Below are 24,229 nucleotides of genomic sequence, written 5' to 3'. Positions count from 1 at the left end.
CGGAAGGATCGCTGGAGCCCAGCAAGTCGAGGCTGCGGTGGCCGGGAGTGGCCACTGCACTCCAGTCTGGGCGACGGAGTGAGACTCCAACTCAAAAAAAAAAAAGAAAAGGGAAAGCCTCTGGGAGATCGGGGGTGGGGGTTCTCATTTTCCCCAGCTCTGTAGCTTGTTGTTCCTCATGGAAAGCCCCTATCAACTGACTCCAGCGCCACTTATAAAATAAGTCCCTCTGGCCTTCCCCCCTGCTGCTCTCAGGAGCCTGAAGGCTGATCTCCAAACTGATTGGAGGCTCTGAATTCTTGGAGTAATCTTGAACAAAGACTGAGGTGGGTGGCGTCATGTCCTGCCTCTCCTGAGCACCATATGCCCAGGGACCACCATGCCCTGCCCTGGCCCACTCTCCAAGGGAGACCTCCTTAACCTTGTGGGGGCCGCCCAGAGACCAGCCTGGCCACACAGCTCGCCCACAGCCTCCTCGCCGACCTCCCGGGCAGCTTGTCAGGGCTGTCTCTTTGGCTAACACAGGAGCTTTGGAATGAGGCGGGGAGAGACAGACGTGAGTGGCGGGGGTGGGGGACCTTTCTCCGAGCTTATTAAAAATCTTTTGTGCGCCATAGAATAAGTCCAGTCTTGTCCGTCTTGCTTTCCCTGCACTTAACTTTTCTAGGCCTGATGAGCTTAAACGCTTCAGTTAGTCCATGAAACCAAAGACCCTCCTTGGCCTTTGACTGTGTCTGGGTTTCCTTTATGTGGCCATCATAATTAGACAGTGGCCCGACCCCGTGGCCCGAGGTGCCTGCTCCGGCTCTCCACAACCCTGTCGTGTCTCCGAGGACCTACACGCCGTGCCAGGCTGGAAGAACAGTCTGGAAGGAAAGCCCGTTGTCAAACAAATCATCATTCTGGGAACACAAAGCCGCAGGGACCCTCGGGGTGCTGCTGACACTCGGGCCGGCAGCATCAGAGAGTGGCGTCTCCTGTGTGGCGCTGAAGCCCCAAGTTTGGAGACAGAAAGCTGGCTGGCTTCCAACAGCAGCGGCGGCGGACACCTTACCCAAACAAAGGGAGAGGGCACCGAGCGCGAGGGAAAGGGGTGGGTGGACGCTGCGTGGGTGGTTTCGTGTTGCAATTTTTTTTTCTTTTGTGGCTGTTGTTTTCTTTTTTATCTATTCAGTTTTGTAGTATTCAACAGCCGGGCGCTTGGCAAAACCTGGCAGCGATACCCACACGGCCGTTTCCAGTCCAAACGGCTCCTGTCAACTTTTACAACCCTGTGCTAAAACTCCAGGCACGTCTCTTATTGCCGGCACCAGGTTATTTATTTGCCTGGCCTGTCTGGCCTCACATTTTTCTCATGTGTGTTACCCCTGCAGTGGCTTCAACTTCGCTCGGGCCCTTAAAATGCCAGTAAACGCCCAGTCCGATTTAGAGCTGGAAGGTGTTCAGCTTTTTATCTTTTCAGGATCCTGCACTGGTTAATGTCATTTTCGTCTCCGTTCAGCTTTTGACCTGAAGGAAGAGGAAGACTTCTCCATTGTGAAAATTGCTCTCTTTCACTGGAAACCATTGTTACTAATAATAACCTTACCAGGCGTGCCATCAAAGGGCTCCGATGCCCCCTGCCCTGCAGGGGTGGGGTGCACACACGACTCAGAGGGGACACGGCTGGCCCAGGTCAGCGGGTGAGGGCTACCGCCTCAGCCACTCCATGTTCTGGAACCCTGGTCATGTTTCTGAAACTGGGCCTTTCATTCTTTTTTAATCCTTTACACAAACAGTGTGTGTGTGTGAACATGTACGCCCCCGCGCGCGGGTGTGTGTGCGCGCGCACGTGTGTGTGGCTTTGAAATCATCCAAAAAAGGGTTTTCATGGTTGAGCCTGACCCAGTGCAATGCAGAATATATTATTTCTTTCAGAGCGTGGATAGCAGATCAAACACGGCCCACAGAAACAATAGTAGGAAGCATAACCAGAGTGAATCGATTCCTTGATCCTGTTCTACCAAAAAATTAAAGAGGAGCACTCCTGGGGTTTTAACCCAGATAAGACTTCAGCCACGCCGTGTTCCCCATGTTCCCGGATCTCTTGTTCTGGCTCTTTTTCTGTGGATGAAACATGGAATAGAGTAAGCAGTGTCAAGTTCTGCCGGTCCATCTGACTTAAAAAAAAAAAAAAATAGCTCCATTCCTTTGCCCTCGACACACATGTGCACACACGTACAGACTAGTTTTACTTTTTCCCCAGACCAAAACAGGACAGAGTCTGCCATTTCGCCCAACAGAACAAAAAGGAGAAGGCAGAAAGGGTCCTCTCAGGCACCAGCTCTTAAAAGGACAAATTCTTAAAGCAAAGAAAGTTCTAGTCCGCAGCCTGAGGCTGTCTCTCCAGCCCCAAGTGATGACGCAGCCCTTCACTCTCAAAGATCTGTTTAAATATGTAGGTGGTCTTGCTCGAGTCGGCTGGTTTTGATGTCGGCATTGACCCCAGGCTGACCCCAGCCGGGAGGATCCTGGATTGCCCTGCTGACTGAGTGCTGGAGTTTGGAGCTTGCTGTGAGTGAGGCCAGCCTGCTCCCAGCCTTCAGATGGGCCACCAAGGCCACCCTGTGGGCTGGTCAGCTGCAGCTGGCGTCCTCTCCTGACCTCCGCTCTAATCCCAAGGACGCCCTTTATTTAAACACATAGTCCAGGCTGAGCCCCAAGTCCTGGATTCACTGGCTGGAGATGGGCAAGGAATGGCCACAGGCTGGCTCCAGAGGGCTCCCCAAAAGGCTACAGAGGCCTCAGGAAGCAGGCCCAGCTCAGGTAGTTTCTGGCCGAACTGGAACAGAGAACACAGATTTGGATTTCCCAGGCCTGAGTTTGAATTCCAGCTCTCTCACAGGCTATGATTTCGGGCCAAAGGTAACCTTCCTGATCCTAGTGCCTGTATCAATACATGAAAGAGGAGAAGGCCATGTGAAACCAGAGCAGAGAGAGATTTGAAGATGCTGACCTTGGAGACTGGAACTATGTGGCCACAAACCAAGGAAGACCAGCAGCCACCAGAAGCCAGAAGAGGCAAGGAACAGATTCTCTCCTAGATTTTCCAGAGGAAGTACGGCCCTGCCCACCCTTTGATTTTGGCCCAGTGAAACTGATGTTAGGCTTCTGCCCTCCAGAACTGTGAGAGAGTACATCCCTATTGATTTAAACCACCAAGTTTGTGGTCATTTGTTATAGCAGCAACAGGAAACTAGTACTGACTTTACTAAAGCCCCCGGGAGACGTCAGTGAGATGGCTGTAGATGTTGCCACCTGGTTTGTATTAGCTTAATGGGCCCTCACAGCAAGCTTGTCAAGTAGTGGGCAAGGCAGGCCTTAGCCATGTTTTACTGACTAGGAACTGGAAGCTCTGAGAAATTGTCTCGTTCAAAGTCACGTGCTGTTTGGTGGCAGAGCTGGGACTGGAACAGAGGTCATCCAGAGCCTGGCGTTGCTCCCTTTCCACCAGTCACCATGTCCCATGCCCACCCTTTCCCCTCTGAACAATTCTAGGTGGGTGAAAAGGAGGGCTCAGCTCCCAGTAGGAGCTTGGCAAGGCCTCGCAAGGGCCTGGGAGCCAAGGGGACCCCCTTCCTGTCCTCTGCCTGGCCCTGGGTGTTTGCATTTGGACAAATGCTGTGGGCAGAGACAGCACTGGGAGATGGATGCCCCACCCCAAACTGTACCTCTCCTCCCAAAGGACAGGGAATCCGGGACATGAATTCTGTCTCAGTGACTCCCCTCGGAGCCCTGTCAGGTTCTCCTGAGCCTCAGATTCCTCTGTGATGACATGGAAATGCTCACAGGGTCGCCCCTGCTTGAGAAGCTGTGGAATTAGAGAATGAGCCAGTCCAGCGATGCCCACAGTGAGGTCCACTCTCCCCTCGCCCGGGCAGGCAGCCCTCAGGAGTCCCTTGAAACAGGAGGGCCTCAGGGAGGCTTGCCTGGGGCACCACACAGAGAGCCTGCCAGGGAGGCCTTGCTCAATATCTCACCCCCATGGATCCCAGGGAGCATGGATCCCAGGGAGACGGACTGGCCGTGACTCCTGATCTTACCCAGAGAGTCTGGGACACCGGAGATCCTGAGGCCTGGAAGGCAAGGCCTGGATCGCGTTCACCCATCTCTCTAGCCTTCTTATTTCTCTCTCGCTTTTTCACTCTCACTTTCTCATGCTTTCTCTCTCTTATGGCCACTTTCTGAGTTACGCATCTCATTCTCTAGTTTCCTTGCGGGTCTCTCTTCCTCTTCTTCCCTCTTGCTCTCTTTCATTTTCTCTCTTTCTCACCCTCCATTGCCCTCTTTCCATGCCCCGTCACCCCACCACTTTCTTGCAGTCTCTCTCTTTCTCTCATCTCCCTTCCTTTTTTTTCTGATCCTCTCACTCTCTGACTCTCCCATGCTCTCTGGGGCCTTATACACCCCCGAGCCCCGTCCTTACCTCGGCCTGGGATCAGGCTGAGGTTGGGATCGCCCTGCGATTCCATCCTTGCTAAACCTCTTCCCTGCCTCCCTGCCTCCCTGCTTCCCTCGCTTCCTCACTGGCTTCTCCTGGCTCTGCTTCTAGATAATTCCTATCTAAGATACCACAGTAGATTCTAGGGAAGCAAAACCAGGAAAGATGATCCCCTTCCCCCCAAGAGCTTCCAGCCTGGTGGGAGGAACAGTCCAATGGAGACTAGAGGGCAATGCCCCATGTTCTGGGTACTAAGATGGAGGTCTGCTCCACTCACTGTGGAGCACAGGGGAGCAGGTGATCTATTAAGTGTATGGAGAGGTAATCAGGGAAGGCTTCATAGAGGAGGTAACCTAAGTTAATGGGGAAGTGGGAAAGGGAAGAGAGATGAAAAGGAAGTAGTAGGGAAAAGACAGGGCCACAGTCTAGATCACCAGAGTATTGCCAACTGCATGTGTGGCTGGAGTATGGGGTTACAGAGAGGGTGGCACAAAATTAGGCCAGGAAAGTTTTGGGGCCCTCTCATAGCAGGCCTCAGGGTCTCAGCTAGGGGGCTCAAGCTTTCTCCTTAGAGAAGTAGGGAGCCATGGAAGGTTGTAGACAGATCCAGGATTGTTTCTGAGAGGTAGAGCAGAGTAGAGGATTGTTGCAAGGCAGCTGGAGCCAGAGATTTGGACAAGGTGACATCTCTTTCAACCTGGAAGTTCTAGAAACCTCCATGTGGGGAATGGAGACTAAAGCTGGTGGAAGGCTGGTTGGTCATGTCCCCCAAATAGCAGCTATTAGGAGAGATAGCCAGCAGAGCAAACAGCAGGCAGAGAGCTTCCCTGACGCTGAACTCAGCCTCACACCTCCAGCCCTGACCCAAGGCCATTTCCACTGGGGCCCATTGTGTGGCCAGGCCCTGAGGGTCCGAAGGTGCCTGGGGCTGGTGGACAAGGCAGAAGGACAGACCAGGACAGCCAAGACAGCAGGGCAACAATGGATTGGGAAGAAACCACTTCAGACCCTGGGACAGAGCGAGGTGGGCACAAGACTCCTGTATTTCTCTGCAGGACCTGGACTGTTGGGGCCCCTACACCTCCGCCACAGCACCCCTTTCCCTTCCCTGGGTTGGATGTACCTGGGGCCAGCTAGGGTGAAAGGTGTTCTGTCCACCTGAAGTGACCCAAGAGGCCCAGGCTGGGCTCAGACTACCTTGCCCCAGCCCCTCACACACACTGCTTGTGACCACTCTGAATTTTTTCTCGAAGCCTCTTGGTTGGGCCTCTCTGCAAGTCTGGTGACAAGCTGGGAGGGCTGATAGCAAATGGACTGAGGCCTGCGGTAGAGAGTGACCCTGGCGAGGAGACGCTCCGTCATTAGAATGCAGCTCAATTCTATAAACCTTTCTCCAGTGCCTGGGCCACTCTTGCCAAGCGCTGTGTGTGGAGCTGCAAGGAACAGGGCAGGATGGAGTGCCCAGAACCGAGAGTCCCAGAAAGACAAGGAAACGCTGTCGGGTTCTGGGAATCACAGGGCCAGACGAGAGGAGTCTCTTTGGCTTTTGCAGCCACATTGGTGAGTGGTGGAGAACGCAGTATCCTGAGTGGGGTAGACTGTCAGTGCTCGTTAAGTGGCCTTGGGCAAGCCCTGTGCCCTCTTTAAGCCTCAGTTTCCTTGCCAGTAAAATGGGGAGACCAAGAGTCCAGCACCTTCCTCTCAGAGATGCGGGAGTAGGAAAGAGCAAAGAAGTGCAGAGGTCTTAGCACGCAACTGGCTGACACAGAGCGGATGCCCACAGTCAGCGCAGTACTCCATTTATATGGGCCTTTGAGAGCCGCGAGAACCTGCCGTGTGTGTTCAGGTGACTTCACAGAAAAGGAACCAAGTGAGGGTGAGGGACCTGACACCAGGCTCCCTTGAAGGATGAGGGCTTTGGGAATGGCTTCTGCAGGGGTGAGGGGATGAAGCATGTCCCTCTCCAGTAGAATAGCATCTCCCTCAAGGCCCCCATCCTGGCTTGATCCCGTTGCCAGGCCCGTGAGCCATCACACAAGGGCACTGGTCACCACCCCTTGCATCAGGAATAGTCCAGGGCTCAGCTGTCCACAGCATTCAAGGACCAAGGGCCCCAAGTCAGCTGACACCCATATGAATGACCTGAATCGGAGACAGAGGGAAAGGGAGGACAGGGCCGGGGGATGGGGGGAAGGACGTCCCCATCCCCACTCCACCCAGCTGAGAGCTACAGAGCCTGCCTGGGATTCGCTCCCCACAGGAAAGCGGCCTCCCAGCCGCCACCCTCTGCACAGAGATTTGCAGATGGTCCCCTGATGCAACCTAGGGCCCTCCCTGGCTGGCATCTACCAGTCTCAGACGCAATTAGGGAAAAAGACTGTGTGAATGGGAGCTGGAACCTGTGCTGCTGTGGGCAGGCAGAGGCCAGATCTGTCTTGGGCTTCAGCCCTGGGCTGCTACGTGGCTTGGTGACCTCGCGGCTCCATGATCTCCCTGGCACTGGTTCTTCCTTTGCTGAGCACCCTTGCCTTCCTCATTTCGTCTGTCTGGAAATATCCACTTCCAGCCCCATCACTTCTATGGCACTTTGTCTGATGGCCCCCACCCCCTACACACACACGAACATGCATATACAGGTTCAAGTTTATCTTCCTCTCCTTACGCCCAAGCATGGCGTGTATACACCTTTATTGAAGAGAGTCCCATATGGTGTTATATTTTTTTCTCTTACCTCTCTATCTCCCAGTTCTAGTTACCTATTGCTGTGTGAAAAAATCATCCAAAACTTAATGGTTTCAAACGACACTTATTTTGCTCATCAATCCGCAATTTTAGCAGGATGCAGTGTAGACAGTTTCTTTCTGCTCTGGGGCAGAAAGAAACTGTCTGGGGAGGCTGGGGAGGGAGCATCCAAATGCCTCCTCTCCCATGTAGAGGCTCACACTAGTTGTTGCTTGGGATCGTGGCTGGGGCAGGGCCTCCTGGCAAGTGAGCAGGGCAGATTAAAGCAAATCTCAGGCCTGGTGTGGTGGCTCACACCTGTAATCCCAGCACTTTGGGAGGCCAAGACAGGAGGATTGCTTGAAACTAGGAGTTTGAGACCAGCCTGGGGAACATAGCAAGACCTCGTCTCTACAAAAAAAAATTTTTTTTAATTGATCATAAATGGTGGTGCTCATCTACTCAGGAGGCTGAGGCAGGAGGATCACCTGAGCCCAGGAAGTCGAGGCTGTGGTGAGCTGTGATGGTGCCACTATACTTCAGCCTGGGCGACAGAGTGAGATCCTAACTCAAAAAAAAAAAAATAGGGGAATCTCAACCATGGAGGGCTTGGGCGCTCACTGGAGGTGAGGTGCAGAGAAACTGCAGCTCCTCTTCTCTGCCTTTTCCTCATCCCCTATGGCCTCGGGAATGGCAACAGTGCCCCGTCCAGGGCTTTCTCAGATTCCAGAAAGTGGAGCTTAGGAAGGAAGAGGGTGCCTGCTTTCTTAGCCCTGGCCAGGAAGGTAGCAGAGAGCCCAACCTGCTCAGCCATAGTTTTCCTGTGAAGGGGACAGCAGCTCACCAGTCCTTTTCTCCCAACCTAGCAATAATATCCCTAATATCATCCACTCCAGTTACACCACTTCCTTAGTTACCAAATAGTTCAGTTGACTCTTGCTGTATCAAAATGACCCCAAAACCCAGTGGCTTAAACAACAGTCATTTTATTATCTTTCATGATGTTGGGGGTCAGAAATTAGGGCAGGGCTCAGTTGGGCGATTCTTCGGCAACTTATGGCATTGACTGGGATCACTCGGTGATGTTCATCTAGCAGCTACACTGGTCTGGAGGATCCAAGATGGCCTCACTCCTGTGCCTTGGCAGGGGAGGCTGGAAGACTGGCTCAGTTGGACCTCCCTTCCTTTCCATGTGGCATCATGACCTCTCCATGGGTTCTCTCTAGCAGTGTGGTCCAACTTCTGACATAATAACTTGGAACTCCAAGAGGCCAAGGCAGAATCTTCTAGTCTTTGAATAGGCTAAGCCTGACAGCAGCACAGTATCACTTCTACCATCTTCCATCAGTCAAATCAGCCAGAGGCCAGCCTGGACTCAGGGAAGGGGCAACAGACCTCACTTCTCAGTGGGAGAAGCCTCAAAGTATCTGTGGTTCTCCTTAAATGGCCAGAGCCAAGCAACATTTGGACCCAGGGCTCAGGCTCCCAGATAGGTCTGCCACCCATCAGACAATTCTGTGCCCAAGGCCAATCCCATACTCACTTCAGACTGAACTTGTTATGGGCTAAATTGTATCCCCTCAAATTCATATGCTAAAGTCCTAAAGTACCTCTGAATGTGACCTTGTTTGGAGATAGAGCCTTCACAGAGGTAATCAAGGTAAAATGAATCTATTAGACTGGGCTTAACCCAATCTGACTGGAGTCCTTATAAGAATAGGAGACTTAGCCGGGCTCGGTGGCTCAGCCTGTAATCCCGTGCCTTTGGGAGGCTGAGGTGAGTGGATTGCTTGAGCCTGCGGGTTCGAGACCTGCCTGGGCAGGCGAGACCTCATCTCTACAATAAATCAAAAAATGAGCCGGGTGTGGTAGCGTGCACCTGTAGTTCCAACTACTTGGAAGGCTGAGGCGGAAGGATCGCCTGAGCCCAGCAGGTCGAGGCTGCGGTGGCCGGGAGCGGTCACTGCACTCCAGTCTGGGTGACAGAGTGAGACTCCAGCTCAAAAAAAAAAAGAATAGGAGACTTAGGCTTATAGAGAGACACCAGGGATGTGTGTGCATAGAGGAAAGATTGTGGACACAGCAAGAAGGAACCAACTCTGCTGACACCTTGATCCTGGACTTCTAGTCTCAGAACTGTGAGAAAATACATCTCTACAGCCCAAGCAGACTAATCCAGGGCTCCTGCAGGTAATTAATGCATTGGCATTTTGGTCTCTATTACTCTCCAGCGGATGCGGCGAACAGTCTATTACTCAGCTGCTTTGAGAGTTTGAGTAATGTGATAAAAGTCCACAGAATGGAAGTGAAGGTGAAACAGAGAGTCAAGGTCTTGTCCTGCAAGGGTGAGGCTTTGGCCGGGCCCCCTGGAGCCCCAGGCAAGTGTGGGCAAGATGTGTGGCAGCCCAGAGCAGGCAGCCAGCCAGTGCCCGCCTGTCCTCACCACAGCACCATCCAGAGTCTGGACAAGAGTGATCAGTCCCAAGCGGGCCTTGGCCAAGATCCCAGGACCCCTCTGGAGAGACGCTGATGGGACAAACAAAGGATGCAGGTGTGAGGTCTGGCATTGAGAGCATCTAGGTATTGGCTGCAGTGACAGATGTTTGTCACACAGGCCACAGTGTGGCTTCTCACCTCTCGGCAACTTCCACAGCCTCCTAGAATGGTGCTGCTCAGTCCCAAGGGAAAGTGATGTCCTCCAAGAGGTAATGTCCATGGACAGTAGGAGCGCCAGGAAGCAGAGGTGTCCAGCAAGCTGGCAATGATCGTCACTGCTGTCCTTCTGAGCAGTGGCACCTCTCCAGAGTGAGTCAACTATACTCACCTCAGACCCAGCCTCCCTGCCCCACCCTTGTCCAAGCTGTTTCCTGGTTAATGTGCCACTATTGCCTGCTGTGGTTGGGTTGCTTGGTTGAGGTTTCCTGCATCTAGAAAAACAAGCAGAGGCTCGGCACAGTGGCTCACACCTGTAATTCCAGTACTTTGGGAGGCCGAGGCAGAAGGATCATTTGAGCCCAGCCTGGGCAATGTAGCGAGACCTTGTCTCTACAAAAAATGATTTTAAAAAATTAGGTGGGCATGGTGGTACACGTCTGTAGTCCCAGCTACTTGGAGGCTGAAGCAGGAGGATCACCTGAACCCAGGAGGTCAAGGCTGCAGTGAGCTACGATCGTGCCACTGCACTCCAGCCTAGGGACAGTTAGATCCTATCTCTAAAGGGGAAAAAAAAAGAGGCAGAACCCAGAGCCAAAGCCAGGCCTATTCGATGCAATGTCTCTGCCCTTCCATTCCCCCCACGCCCTGCCTCCAAGACAAGGCACAGCAGTGTGTATGTGTGCATGCACATGTGTGTAAGTTTGGAGTAATAGAAATGTATTTCAGCACAAGGAGTCATTTACATGATGCTTCACTGTTTTAAAAACCCAGTAGCATCTCCTGGCGTCAAGGAATTTCTCACTGACCCCAGCTCATGGTCATGTTCACCTTCTCTCCTGCCCCTTTCTTTCCATACTTGCAGACTACTACTAAATAGGTAAATTTTTCCTATTATAATTAGGCTGGAACAATTAGGCCTTCACTCAACCTCACATACCAACCCAGACTAGGGGACGGCCCAGCGAGGCTTACTGAATTGTCACCATAGTTTTCCACTTGCCCAAGAAAGATGCTCTGGTCTCTGTCCACCCCGCCCCTCTGCTTCCTTCCTTGTTCAGCACAGTTGAAGACTCTTTTTGAGATGGAGTCTCACTCTGTCATCCAGGCTGGAGTGCAGTGGCACACTCACGGCCACCGCAGCCTCGACCTGCTGGGCTCAGGCTATCCTTCTGCCTCAGCTTTCCAAGTAACTGGAACTATGGGCATGCACCACCACACCCAACTAATTTTTTGATTGATTTTAGAGACAAGGTCTCACCAAGTTGCCCAGGCTGGTCTTGAACCCCTGGGCTCAGGCAGTCCTCTCACCTCGGCCTCCTAAAGTTCTGGAATTACAAGCATGAGCCACCACACCCAGCAGTTGAAGACTCTTGAAACTGAAAAAGGCTCAGAGCTGGTAGGGCAACTGTCTTGCTTTACAGATGAGGACCTGGGTGACATGGCTTGTCCAATGACACAGAGCATACATCTGGGGGCTAGAACCCAGGGATGGAGATGCCTGGATCTTCCTTGGCCTCGTACTTCCTGCCAATTCATGGGTTGTATCAGTTAGCTGGGTTTTGACCAGTGCAGTAACAGGAAGCTTGTATTCATTCTCTATTTCTAGGTAAGAAACAGCCCCACAGTTTCTGAAAGGCAAGAGTGTGGGAGCAGTTTGGCTGGGTGGTTCTGGCTCAGGATTATTCCCAAGGCTGCAGTCAAGCCATTGTCTGGGGCTGAGGTCTCCAAAGACGTGACCAGCGCTAAAGCAGCTCTCCCAAGTTCACTCATGTGACTGTTGGCAGGAGGCTTCAGTTTTTTGCTGAGTGGCCCTCTGCAGTACTGCTCATGACATAACTTTCCCCAGACCAGTGATCCATGAATGAGAGACAGAGAGAGAGAGAGAGAGAGAGAGAGAGAGAGAGAGAGAGAGAGAGAGAGAAAGGGAGACCGAGACAGAAGTAACAGTCTTTGCATAACCTAATCTTAAAAGTGACATGCCATTGCTACACTTCTGCCATATGTTATTGGTCACATGAACCAATCTTGGTACAATGTGGCAGGGGACCTTATAAGTGTATAAGGGTGTGAATACCAGGAGACAGGATCATTGAGGTCTATCTTAGAGGCTGCTACCAAAAAACCTAAGATAACAGTGGTTGAAACAAGAGAAAAATATTTTTCCTTCTCTCACAGACAAAGTCTATAGAAACAGTCCAAAGTTGATATGATGATTCCATCTTTATGAGAAATACAGACCTCTTCTTTTGTATCTCTTTGCCACCTCATGATCTAAAATGGTTGCTCAAGCTCCAACAATCACATCTCCACTCCAGCCAGCAGGAAGAAAAAAAGGTCACTTTCCATTTACAAACACTTTCTGGAGCTTGCACATAGCATGTCTACTTACATCCTCTTGACTAGAAATGAATCACAAGATCATTTCTAGTCTGCAAAGGAGGTTGGGGAATATAGCCTTTATTTCACATGGCCTATATACCCAGAAAGAATTCAAAGGGGCTTGCAGATACCTGTGAAGTCAGTTCCTGGCCATCACACAAAAGACCTCTGCACCTCTGGCCAGGATCTCAGTCTGATGCCGCATGTGGTAATTGTTGATTCAGATCCCTTGTGTAGGGTCCCTGGAGAGGACACGAGCAAGTCTCACACACTTCCTCACCAGGGCGTGGACCACCTCATCTGACACTCACCTGGTAGGATGGTCCACCCCAGGAAGAGCTGTGCTGGGGTGTCAGCAGAGTGACCCCACTCTCCTTCAGCGACTTCATGCGAAACAAGGGCTGATAAAGAAGACATTGAAGTGGGCTGGTGTCATAGGTGATGCTGATGGACCCCCAGGGGTGTTTTCAAAAATCGGCAAGCCGGAGGGCAAGGTGGCTCATGCCTGTAATCCCGGAGGGTGAGGTGGCTCATGCCTGTACTTTGGGAGGTGGAGGTGAGAGGATTGCCTGAACCCAGAGGTTCGAGACCAGCCAGGGTAACTTGGTGAGACCTCATCTCTACAATAAATCAAAAACTTAGCCAGGTGTGGTGGTGTGCGCCTGTAGTTCCGGCTACTTGGAAGGCCGAGGCAGAAGGATCGCAGGAGCCCAGCAGGTCGAGGCTGTGGTGGCCATGAGGGTGCCACTGCACTCCAGCCTGGGCGAGGGAGTGAGACTCCGACACAACAACAGAAAAGAATCAGCAAATAGTGTTCACTGAAATTCCAGATTAGCTTTGCTCTGCTTATGTTCCAAATGCCAGGTCATAAGCACACAGGCATGCAGCCATTCTCAACACTATTCAAATCAACCATACTTTTCCTGGGACTGAAAGATTGCCCAAGGTTAAGCCCACAGTAAGATGCCACTTTCAATCCACTAGAATGGCTAAAATAAAAAGACTGACAATACCAAGTGCTGGTGTAATAAGAAGCTAGTAGAGTTGTCATTACGCTCCAGCCTGGGCAACAGAGTGAGACCCCAACTCACTCTGAGTTCTGCTGAATGTGAACCCTCTGCTTGAAGCAGCTAGCTCCCCAAAATGCACAGGGGGCTCAAGCAAGCACCTGCCACCCTAGCATGCCCTTCCCATATAGCTCAACCTGCGTAAAGACCACCAATGTGACCAGGATGGAGCAAACGTAGACGTAGCGAGCGTCAGTCCTTAGGATCCTCTCATTTCATAGAGGAGGAAACTGAGATCCAGGGCCTTGCCAGCTGTCACACAGGGACTGAGTGGCAGAATCCAGAATAGCACCCCATCCCTGGACTCCCGTTCTAGTGCTCACATCCTTATAAACAACTTCCTCTCTTGCTCAGTACTTTCCTGTCAACATTTCCCAAGGACTGAAAAGAACAAAAAAGCCTTTTTTCCTTCATTTTCTTTAAAAAATTTTATGCAAAAACAAAATTATTTCCTGGTGGGAATGGATTTCTCTTCAGTAGATTATGGTCCATGTTGGTCAGAATGTCACAAAAATAAAGAAGTCCAAAAGGTGTGGGGACTTTGCCTCGTCCCACACATCTAAAGCAGCTCTGTTTCTGCACATCCCAGCGGGTGCGGTGAAGGCATGTGTCAAACTGGCAGTGTTAGGGAGGGGACCTGCTGAGCTGTCTGCCCCGCCCTCCACTGCTGAAGGACAAAAAGATGGCCACGCAGGTGTCCAGGGAGCCTCAGAAGCCCTCTCCTCCTCCCAAGGAGAGGGCGCCTCCTAAAACTCCAAAGTACCAAAGTATTAAATGAGAAGGGCCTTTGCCCAGACTTGAGTGGCCAAAGACCATTTACATGTCCAGGTATATTAGGAGTCTCCCCTCATCCATCCTTCCCCTTTTGCAACTGTGTCCATGTCTCTCCACACATACACACACACACACACACACACACACACACACACACACACACACAAAATCTCAAAGCCCAGCCCTGCCCCTCACAACCCTATAGACTCCATACTGCTAATACTAGAGAAGCTGCAATTCATTGAGGATCTACTGTGTGCCGAGCGCTTTATCCCTTACATAGAGGTCTTTGCTTGCAAACCACACAGGTTCTGACTAACGTGGGCAGAAGGGAATTGACCGGAAGATGACTGGAGGTTGGCATCATAGATCGGAAGTCTGGAGAAGAAAGTTAGACCTTAGTAGGGACCAGGGAAGACCCAGGGACAAACAACATTCTGGTGTCTCTGTCCTTTTGTGCAGGATCCAAGTGCCAGGCAGGAGCAACAGTCTGAAAATTTCTCACCAAGTTTAACATACGACTACTCTACAACCTAATCATCCCACTTTTGGATATTTACCCAAGAGTGATAAGAGCATATGTCCATAAAAGCACTTGCAGAGGAGTAGCCATAGAAACCATATTTCTAACGGCTCCAAACTGGAGTCGACTCCAATATCCATCCACTGGTAAATGAATAAACTAATTGTGCGTAGCTGTATAATGGAATACTACTTAGCAATATAAAGGAATGTGCTACCCATGCTCATGACAGTGTGAATGAATCTCACAACATAAGTTACCGTATCACGCAAAAGAAGCCAACACAAGAAATCACATGCTGCACAATCCATTTCTATAAACCCCAAGAAGAAATCAAACTACCTTATAGTGATAGCAACCAGAACAGGGGCTGCCTGTGGTGATCAGGGAGGATTGATTGGGAAGGGAACAAAGGAACTTTTGTGGGTGACAGAATGTTCTAGGTCTTGATTGTGGTAATAGTTACACAGATGCATATATTTGCCAAAACTTATCAAACTGCACACCTTCTGCGCATTTCAATGTATGCAAATTATGCCTTAATTAAAAATTAAATTAAAAAAGAATCGCAGGCAGGGCTTCTGCCAGGAGCTAGAGATACAGTAGTGAACAGGGCAGGCAGAGCCCTGTCCAGAGGGAGCTGCCATCTGGCCCCAGAGCTAATAAATGACAGAACTAGGGACGAACCAAGATGATCCTGCCTCCTGAGTCATTCCCAGCTTTCCTGGCTTTGCCCCAGCCAGCACACCGCAGAGCACGACAGGAGCTTCAGGGAGGGCACCGGCAACTGCCCCACAAGCCAAAAGCCCTTCCTCCAAAGGGGCTCTCAGCTGCCCAGCACAAGTCAGCAGCTGAGTGAAGGGACAGACTCGGGGCCTGCAGCTCCTGCCTGCACAGAGGCTGCTGGGCCTTCCTCCTTTCTCCTGAAGACCTCTGGCCCACAAAATTTTGTACAAGAGGAAAATTGTATATATTTGTCTCTCAGCAGAGGAAATATAGAACACTCAGAAGAAGAAAGGAAAATATCATCTGGAAAGTACCAAACTGTTAAAGGACTATCTTACGCATTCTGGCCAGTTAAGAGGTAAAAGGGGAGAGGACATAATAGGAGTCAGAGAGACCCCTGGAGATTGAGGAGACAGGAAAGCCAAGACAAGATTGAGGAGACAGGAAAGCCTCTGTGGGGTGTATTTGGCTGGTCACTTGTCTGCAATCCACTTGGCCGAGGTCCTCAGAGTGACACCGGGCCGAGGTCGGTTATTTAATGACTGTTCAGGCTATCACTGCTCTAGCCTATAAACCCTAGAGGCTGAAGTGGCAAGAAAAGCCCACCATGGTGGAAACTGTCACCCACTTAAGTAGAAAGACCCAGGCCCCTTGGCTCCAAGTCCCCCTATCCTGGATGCGTAGCAGACTCCCTGGAGAATGTTTTTAAGACCACCCCCTGTGATTTCTTCTACCTTGCAGCATTAAGCAGTTTGTTGTTTGTGAGGTCAGCATTATTGTGTATTCCAGATGGGAAAACTGAGAGTCTGAGAGGTTACTTTGAGAGACATGGGTAGGAAATGGCAGAGCCAGGACAAGGACCAAGATCTCCTAGGTCCCACATGTGAAGTTTTTTCTCCACATTCACTCGTAATGATGGGAACCTTTTCAGGTCCAAGAACTTTCTAGGTCAATGAGGCTGACCAAGGGCCTGCTCCCTGTGGCAGGAAGCATCTAAGATGGCCCGCAATAGTATTCATTCCCGCCTCCTGGTATTCATGCCCTTGTGGGATTTTTTTCCTCTGAGCATGGGCTGAGCCGAGAAACATGTTTCTAACAAATAGAACAGAGAAGAAATGATAGGATAGCCCTTCTGAGAGTAGGTTATAAAGACTATAACTTCCCAGCCTGGCACAGTGACTCAAATCTGTAACCCCAGCACTCTAGAAGACCGAGGCGAGAGGATTGCATGAGCCCCAGGGGTTTGAGACCAGCCTGGGCAACTTGGCGAGACCTCGTCTCTACAATATATCAAAAAATAAGCCGGGCATGGTAGCGTGTGCCTGTAGTTCCAGCTACTTGGAAGGCTGAGGTAGAAGGATCGTCTGAGTCCAGTAGGTCGAGACTGCAGTGGCCATGAGCATGCCACTGTAATCCAGCCTGAGCAATAGAATGAGACTCCAATTAAAAAAAAAACAAAGACTGTAACTTCCATCTTGGGCTGTCTCTGGCTCACTGCTTGGGTCACCAGCTGACATGTCATGAGGATACCAGCAGCCTATGGAGAGACCCACCTGGTGAAAAACCAAAGCCTGACAGCAACCACATGAAGTAGCTTGAAAACAGATCTTCTGAGGCCTCCTGCCACAGCCATGTGAGGGGCCATCTTGGAAGCACACCCTCCAGCCTCTGTTGAACCTTCAGATGACTATAGCTCCTGACACCGTGACTGCATTCCAGAGAGACCTTGAACCAGAACCACCCAGCTAAGCCACTCCAGATTCGTGACCCTCAGCAACTATGAGCAATAATAAATGTTTGTTGTCAAAAGCTGTTAAGTTTGGGGGTAATTCCTTATGCAGCAACAGAAAACGAACACAGCACATAGCTAATACCCTAACACTGCTGCACTATAACTAGTACTCCCCTCACCTCCAAGTCTTCTCATATCAGAGCATGGGACCCTGATTTTTCTGCCCCCACACACATCCACACACATCCACACACCTCCCCCCACTTTATATTGGTGCCTTATTTGACTTGATTTCCCTTTCCCATTTATCTCTCCTCCCTTTTCCCTAACAAGCATGTCAAAGTTGGTCCTCCTACATGGAGAGCATTTGAAATCGCAGTCGCATCACCCCGGGAGAAGGCCAACCTTGAGGCTCTGTGCACCGTACCAGTTACCTTGACTGCCTGGAATATGTTCCCGGTGCCTTTGCGTGACTGCCTTTGTTTCAAGCACACCCTAAATTGCCTCTGTGCCAAATGCTGAATGTGACCAGAAATGACACGGGATGAATAATGTGGCATATAATTATCACCACATTTCAGATGAGGGCAATGTGCATTTTTCTCGGAGCCGAAGGGATGCAATTTTATTTGTAACACAAAATGCTCCATTCGGGGGGTCAGTTTTCGAGCAGCCCTTCATTCTCAAGCAATTTCACGTGAATAAAAGCATTTGTATTCATGTGCTGCGTAATGCACATTATCCCAGCCCCGACTCCCGGTGTCGCCTTCTCCACGTGACTCCAACTCCTCTCGTGAACCAGCCCCAGATCCAAAGGCGAGAAGGTGGATATGACAATGCTTTCGACTTACTTCAGGTCTCTGACTCTTTGTCTCCTTTTCTGCCAAGTGAGGATGAGCCGATTTCTCTACAAACTAGTCTCAGACTCAGCCACGGGGACAAGATCTTTAATGCCCGAAATAAGACCATCCACTGACCTTTTCTCCCTGAGTGATGATGTCCTAATTCTCTTTCTCAGCAAAGCAGGCTCTGAGCCAAGGATTTGGGACTGGATAGCTTATTTGGGAGGTATATTAGCGTGTTCAAGCTGCCACAACAAAATACCACAGGCCGGGTGGCTTAAGAAACAGAAATTAGTTTTCTTATAGTTCTGGAGGCTGAAGTACAAGGTCAAGGTCTCAGCTGCCTTCTCTCTGCCCCTTTGCACAGTTATCCCTCTGTGCATGAGCCCCTGGCATCTCTCTGTAAAATATGTATATGTATGTATGTATGTATGCTTGAGTCAGTCTCGCTCTGTCACCCAGACTGGAGGGCAGTGGTGCCATCACAGCTCACTGCAACCTTGACCTCCCGAGTTTAAGTGATTCTCCTGTGTCAGCTTCCTGAGTAGCTGGGACTACAGGCATGTGCCACCACTCCTAGCTAATTTCTTGATGTTTTTGTAGAGAAGAGGTTTCACTGTGTTTCTCAGGCTGGTCTCGAACTCCTGGACTCAAACAATCCTCCTGACTCGGCCTCTCAAAATGCTGGGATTACAGGTGTGAGCCACCACATTCGGCTGGTGTCTCTTTCTATGTCCAAATTCCTCTTCTTGTAAGGACACTAGCCAGATTGGATTAGGACTCCACTCTAATGACCTCTTTTTCACTTAATCACATCGTTAAATGCCCTAACTCCAAATACAGTTCCATTTGGACTTCAGCATATGAATTTGGGAGTGACACACTTCAGCCCATAGCAGGAGGTAACCCTGGGAAGGGAGGATGCCAATAGAAGATGCATTGATGAGCAGGGCATTTTTATGGGCAAATGAGACTCAGGCCCTCCTAGGGGGCCCGGAGGGAGCACACCACAGAATTGTCCCACCAAAGGGAAAGGAGTTGAAACACTGAAGCTCCAATGCAATCTACACTGGTCAAGAGTTCACTCCTGGAAGCCTTTCCTCCCTGGTGCTTTCAGGCCAAAGGCATGCCCAAGACTAAAAAATGTGCTTAGTCAGAGACAGGAAGCCTTGGATATGTACAGGAAGGGCTGCAGGTGAGATGTCCCAGAAATTCAAAATGATGGGCAACCACTTTGAAAGGAAAGAACAGCAGCTGGACTTTTATTTCCAGGTTTGAAATGGTTATCATTGAAAAGTTACAGGGGCTGGGTGTGGTGACTCAAGCCTGTAATCTTAGCATTTTGGGAGGCCGAAGCAAGAGGATTGTTTGAGCCCAGGAGTTCGAGACCAGTCTGGAAAATATAGCGAGACCTCATCTCTACAAAATATCAAAAAATTATGCAGGCTTAGTGGCACGCACCTAGTTCCAGCTACTCAGGAGGCTGAGGCGGAAGGATCTCCTGAGCCCAGGAGGTTGAGGCTGTGGTGAGCCGTAATCTTGCCACTCTATTCCAGCCTGGGCGGCAAAGTGAGACTCCAAGTCAAATAATAATAATAATAAAGCCACAGGTATAAGATCACATCGTCTCAGAACTGGATTGTCTACCCCAAGCTCCTTGCTTTCCTGACAGGCAGCTGTGGCCTAGTGATCTCAGCTGCCATGCCTGAAATTGACATAGGGGAAAGAAATCAGAACTAGATCCTCATCTCCAGACTCCCAGGCTGGTGCTCCCTCCACTACCACCGGCTGCTTCCTGATGTTACTTTTTTTCTCAGAGAGCAAGAGCAGGCTCAGATTTGATAGTCCCCATGCTGATTAATAAACCCTCAGCTCGCTAGAAAATGCAAAAGGACAACAGGAAAAATCTAAGAAAGGTCAGTGGTCATTCCCTTCCCACACACCGTTTCCACATCAGAAGTCAGCCAGAGACCCCAGGAGCCCGTCGGAAAAGACCCCACGCTCCAGTTGTAGGGGCTGGACTCGAGCCAAGCCCGGGTCCCAAATGTGAGCAGAGGAGGTTTCCAGAAACTGCAGGACCTTGCCAGAAAGGTTCTAAGGTCTTCCAGCTCTCCCCAGCCTACAGAGAAGTAGGCTTTCCCTAGGGAGCCTGCTCCATCAATAATAATAAAACAAGACACTTTTATAAATTTTGCAATTTATGTCGCTCATTTATTCCTCACAACAACCTTATGAGGTCTGTGTCACTGGCCCCATTTTATGGATGTGCAAACTTCGTACCCTGAATGTCATTTAGGACCTTACCTTTGGATAAAGCAAGCATTTTTTCTTGCAATTGGAATGTTCACTCAGTTGAGGCAGAAGTCTCCTTGAAGACAGCCTGCAAGGCTGGTGAGAAAGCCAGGCCCTCTCGTGTTCATCTCTCCAAGCTGCCAGTGGCTCCTGGCACCAACATTGCAGTTAAAGCTTGTGCAGCTCTCACTGGGTCCCATGAGTTTTCTAGAATGTTCCAAGAGCAACAGCCCCAGCAGCAAATCACGCAGAACTGCTGCTGGTTATGAGCTACAATAGAGCAAGAAGAAAGCCATGAATGCTCACTTGCAGCCCGAGGAAAAGGAAAGATGGTGGTCACTCTGCTGTCCACATGGGGAGCTTCTTAAGTTGGCTGAGGAGGAAAAAATCCAACTCCAGGGCTGATGACCACTGAGTTTCTGGAGTCTGTTCACGCCCAGTCAGACCGATGAGTGGTGAGCAAGTCTCCACCTGGGGCTAACCAGCATTCCTGGTCTTCAGATGTTGCCTGGAAGACAGAGGCCAGTGGACCATCTGTCTAAGCGTCACTCAATCCATCCATTCATTTTCTTTCATCCAACAAATATTGAATAAGTGCCTACTTTGTGTCAGGCATTGTTCTAGGCACTAAAGACACAGCAGTGGACAAATGAAATCTTTGCTCTAACAGAGGCTTGCTTGCCAACAGGAGGAGGGCTAGACAGTGAGAAAGATCGACAAGGATTCATATAGAATCTCCTAGGTGGTCAATGCCAAGGAGAAAAATAAAGCAGGGAGGGGGATCAGGAATGCCGGAGAGAGGGAGTTCGGCTCTCAGTTGGGTGGTGGGAGAAGGTGTCACAATCAGATGTTTCTAGATTGTGTTCCTAGAGGAAGAAGGAAGTTCTGCAGGTGACTTGGGGGAAGAACATCCCAGGTAGAGGGACAGCAAATGCAAAGGCCCTGAGGTTGGGTGTGTCCAGGTAGTGGGAGGGGTGACAATGAGGCCGGATGACTGGAATGGAGAAAAGGGGACATGACAGAAGATGAGGTCAGAGAGGTGACAGGGCCATTCTGTAGATGGGTGAGGAACATGGGGAGAACTTGAGGCTACCCTGAGTTGGATGGGAAGCCAAGCCAGTCAAGGGTTCTGAGCAAGGAACAACATGATCTGAGTTAGGTTTTAACAGGATAGCTTGGCTGTTGCATTGAGGCTGAAAGGAAGCACTCAGAGGGGAGGCAGGGAGACTGGTTGGGCCACCGTGATCAAAGAGGGCAGGGCCAGTGGAGACTGAGTCAGGTGGGAACAGGAGGCAGGGTGAGAAGGGCTAGATTCTGGCGACATCCTGAAGGTGGTGTCTATAGGATTTGTGGAAAGATCGGATGTGAGTGTGCCAAAGGGGATTGAAGATGACACTAGAAGCCGGGTTCGGTGGCTCAGCCTGTAATCCCGCGCCTTTGGGAGGCTGAGGTGAGTGGATTGCCTGAGCCCGCGGGTTCGAGACCCACCTGGGCAACTTGGCAAGACCTCATCTGTACAATAAATCAAAAAATCAGCCGGGCATGGTAGCGCGTGCCTGTAATTCCGGCTACTCGAAAGGCTGAGGCAGAAGGATCGCTGGAGTCCAGCAGGTCGAGGCTGCAGTGGCCGGGAGCGGACACTGCACTCCAGTCTGGGCAACAGAGTGAGACTCCAACTCAAAAAAAAGAAAGATGACACTAGGGTTTGTGAATTGGTTGAGTTTCTGTTGTCTATCGGACGCCTAAGGCACCTGCTCAAATGTGGCTCACAACAGGCCCCCCTTGGGTCTCCTCTCTTCTGCTTATTCAGCCCCTTGGCATCCTCATCCCATGTCATGTCTCTCCATGCTTCTAAATGCTCAACACTCCCAAATGCTCACTGAGGCTGAGGAGGCAGTGGGACATGTGAGTCTGAGGTTTCAGGGGAGAGGCCCAGGCTGAAGTCTGCCGGCGCAGGTGGCCACGGGCCTCAAGAAAGTCCTGATTTGAGATCCCTTGGCCTCACCAAGGATGAGTAGCCAAGGGACCATGGATCCCAAGATCTAGGAGATCCACCCTAAAGGAGGAAACAACAGGTCAGAGCCAGCCTCTGCTCACATGGGAAGCATATCCTTGGGCACTTCTAGGAAACCGGACACAGCCGTCTGCTTGGCAAACGGGACACCTCATGCCCTGGGGGACAAAGGGGTAAGGAATCTGTTAGTGTGCTGAAGCCAACAAAGAGCAGGGGGGGAGGGAGGGCGGGGCCCTTGACACAAGGGACCCCCTTCGGTTTTGCGATTGGCTGGGTTCAAGTGAGGCGTGAGCATTAAGACAGGCAGGTTGAGGCTGATCTGGCTGTAATTGCCAGTTATATATGTCTCTGATTGACTAAAACACAATCAAATGAATGAATTCATGACTAAACAATGTGTGGACAGACTCAGGAGGTGACACACGAGCTGCCTCCTGACAGGAGGATAGGGGTGAGTCAGAAGGGGCTGGAGAGCATGATTATTCTAGAAAGAAGGCAAGCAAAGTCGTGGGGGGTGATACCGTTGCCGAGGCAGAGGGCTGGGAGAACGAAGCCCGGAGAGGTGGTGGCTCAGAGGGGGTGATAAACCACTGCGAGGAACTTGGCCTTCATCTCTGGGCATTGGAAACCCCACAAAACGTTTTCAGGAGGGAATAACAGAGTCCAATGTGCATTTTAAAGAGACCATTCAGGCAGTTCTGCGGAGAGCAGATTTGAATAGCGTCGGGCAGGCAGCCCAAGGAGAGGCCTGGGGGTGGGGCTGGAGTGGGGGCTGCGCCAACGGCATCAGTGGCTTCCCCCACTCCCATCCCCACCCTGGTGGGATCCAATGGGTCAGGAGTCTCTGGCTTTCCCCACATGGCCACTGTCAACCTGGGTGCCCAAGAGAGACATCATAAAAGAGGTTCTTGGGGGAGGAGGGTGGGGACCCTATGCCAGGGAGGCCTCATCCATCAGCCCTCCCAGCAGCTGCTGACAGCAGAGCCTCTTGGGAATGATGACAAGGCGTCCCCAGTCTGGGCAGGAGGCTGAGAGGTGAAGCAGGAAGGAGCCTTGATTCTCAAGGCCACCTCTGGCCAGCCCAGAACACAATCATGGAGGCCAGGCGTGTAAGTTCCCCAGGAGCGGGTCCCTGGTGAGGGAGAGGGCGCCCCAATTCCGGATGTGAGCTTTGTCCCCTCCCCCCCACAAAGAAAAGGAGGCCTGTTCTTAGGCCCTGTCCTCCCCTTCCACCTTGCCTCCTGCTTCTGTGTGCTTCGCAGACAGTAAGTCCACAAATCAACACATTGGAACCTACTGAGTAAAAAAAGGCCAAACCAGGTAAACTGAGGCCTAGTCACCCAGCTGAACTCAGTGCTCAAAATTTAGGTCTAGACTCTGTCCCTCAGAGAAACCACTCCTCCCCCCCACCTCCCACTCCGCTCAGGGCTCCTGGCTCATTTCTCACTGTTGTTCTTTGTTTTCCACAAGGATTCCTCATCCTGGTTCTGTTAAGGCCCCAGTGCTGGTGTTAGCTCTAGTCTACACTGCAGGCCTGGGAGATTAAAGAACTTTCCCCAAATCCCCCAGCAAATCAGAGCAGCCCTGGGGTAGCCAAGATTCCCAAGCAGAGAGCAGAGAGCAAATCCCATCCAGGCACCAGGGAACCCTCTCTCTGGGTCTCTCAAGGCCTCTGAAAGCCACAGGCCGGCCAGCGAGAGACCTCATTAAAACCTCTCGGTGGCCTGCGTTGGCTGCAAACCCATTAAACAGCCGACATAATCCATTCATACATAAAAATAAGGGAAGGGGAAGGAACGCAGTCCCACAGGATGTGTGTCTGGGAGAAACCGTTTCCATAAAAATCTAAACAGAAACGAAGTTCACGGGGAGGTTTTGGCTACAGTCGTGCTTCGGCTTCTGGAAATTCTAGCTAGGAAAAGATTCCTTTTGTGGCCCGTTTGGAAGCGCTCAGACTCGGACTCACAGAAATGAGGGAGGAAAGAGGGGATCTCCAGTCTCCTCGATGACCACCCTGCAGCTAC

Source organism: Carlito syrichta, unplaced genomic scaffold, assembly GCF_000164805.1.
Source record: "Carlito syrichta isolate Samal-C Ts95f unplaced genomic scaffold, Tarsius_syrichta-2.0.1 Scaffold169968, whole genome shotgun sequence".
Lineage (NCBI taxonomy): Eukaryota > Metazoa > Chordata > Mammalia > Primates > Tarsiidae > Carlito > Carlito syrichta.
Note: the sequence above shows the minus strand (reverse complement) of the source record.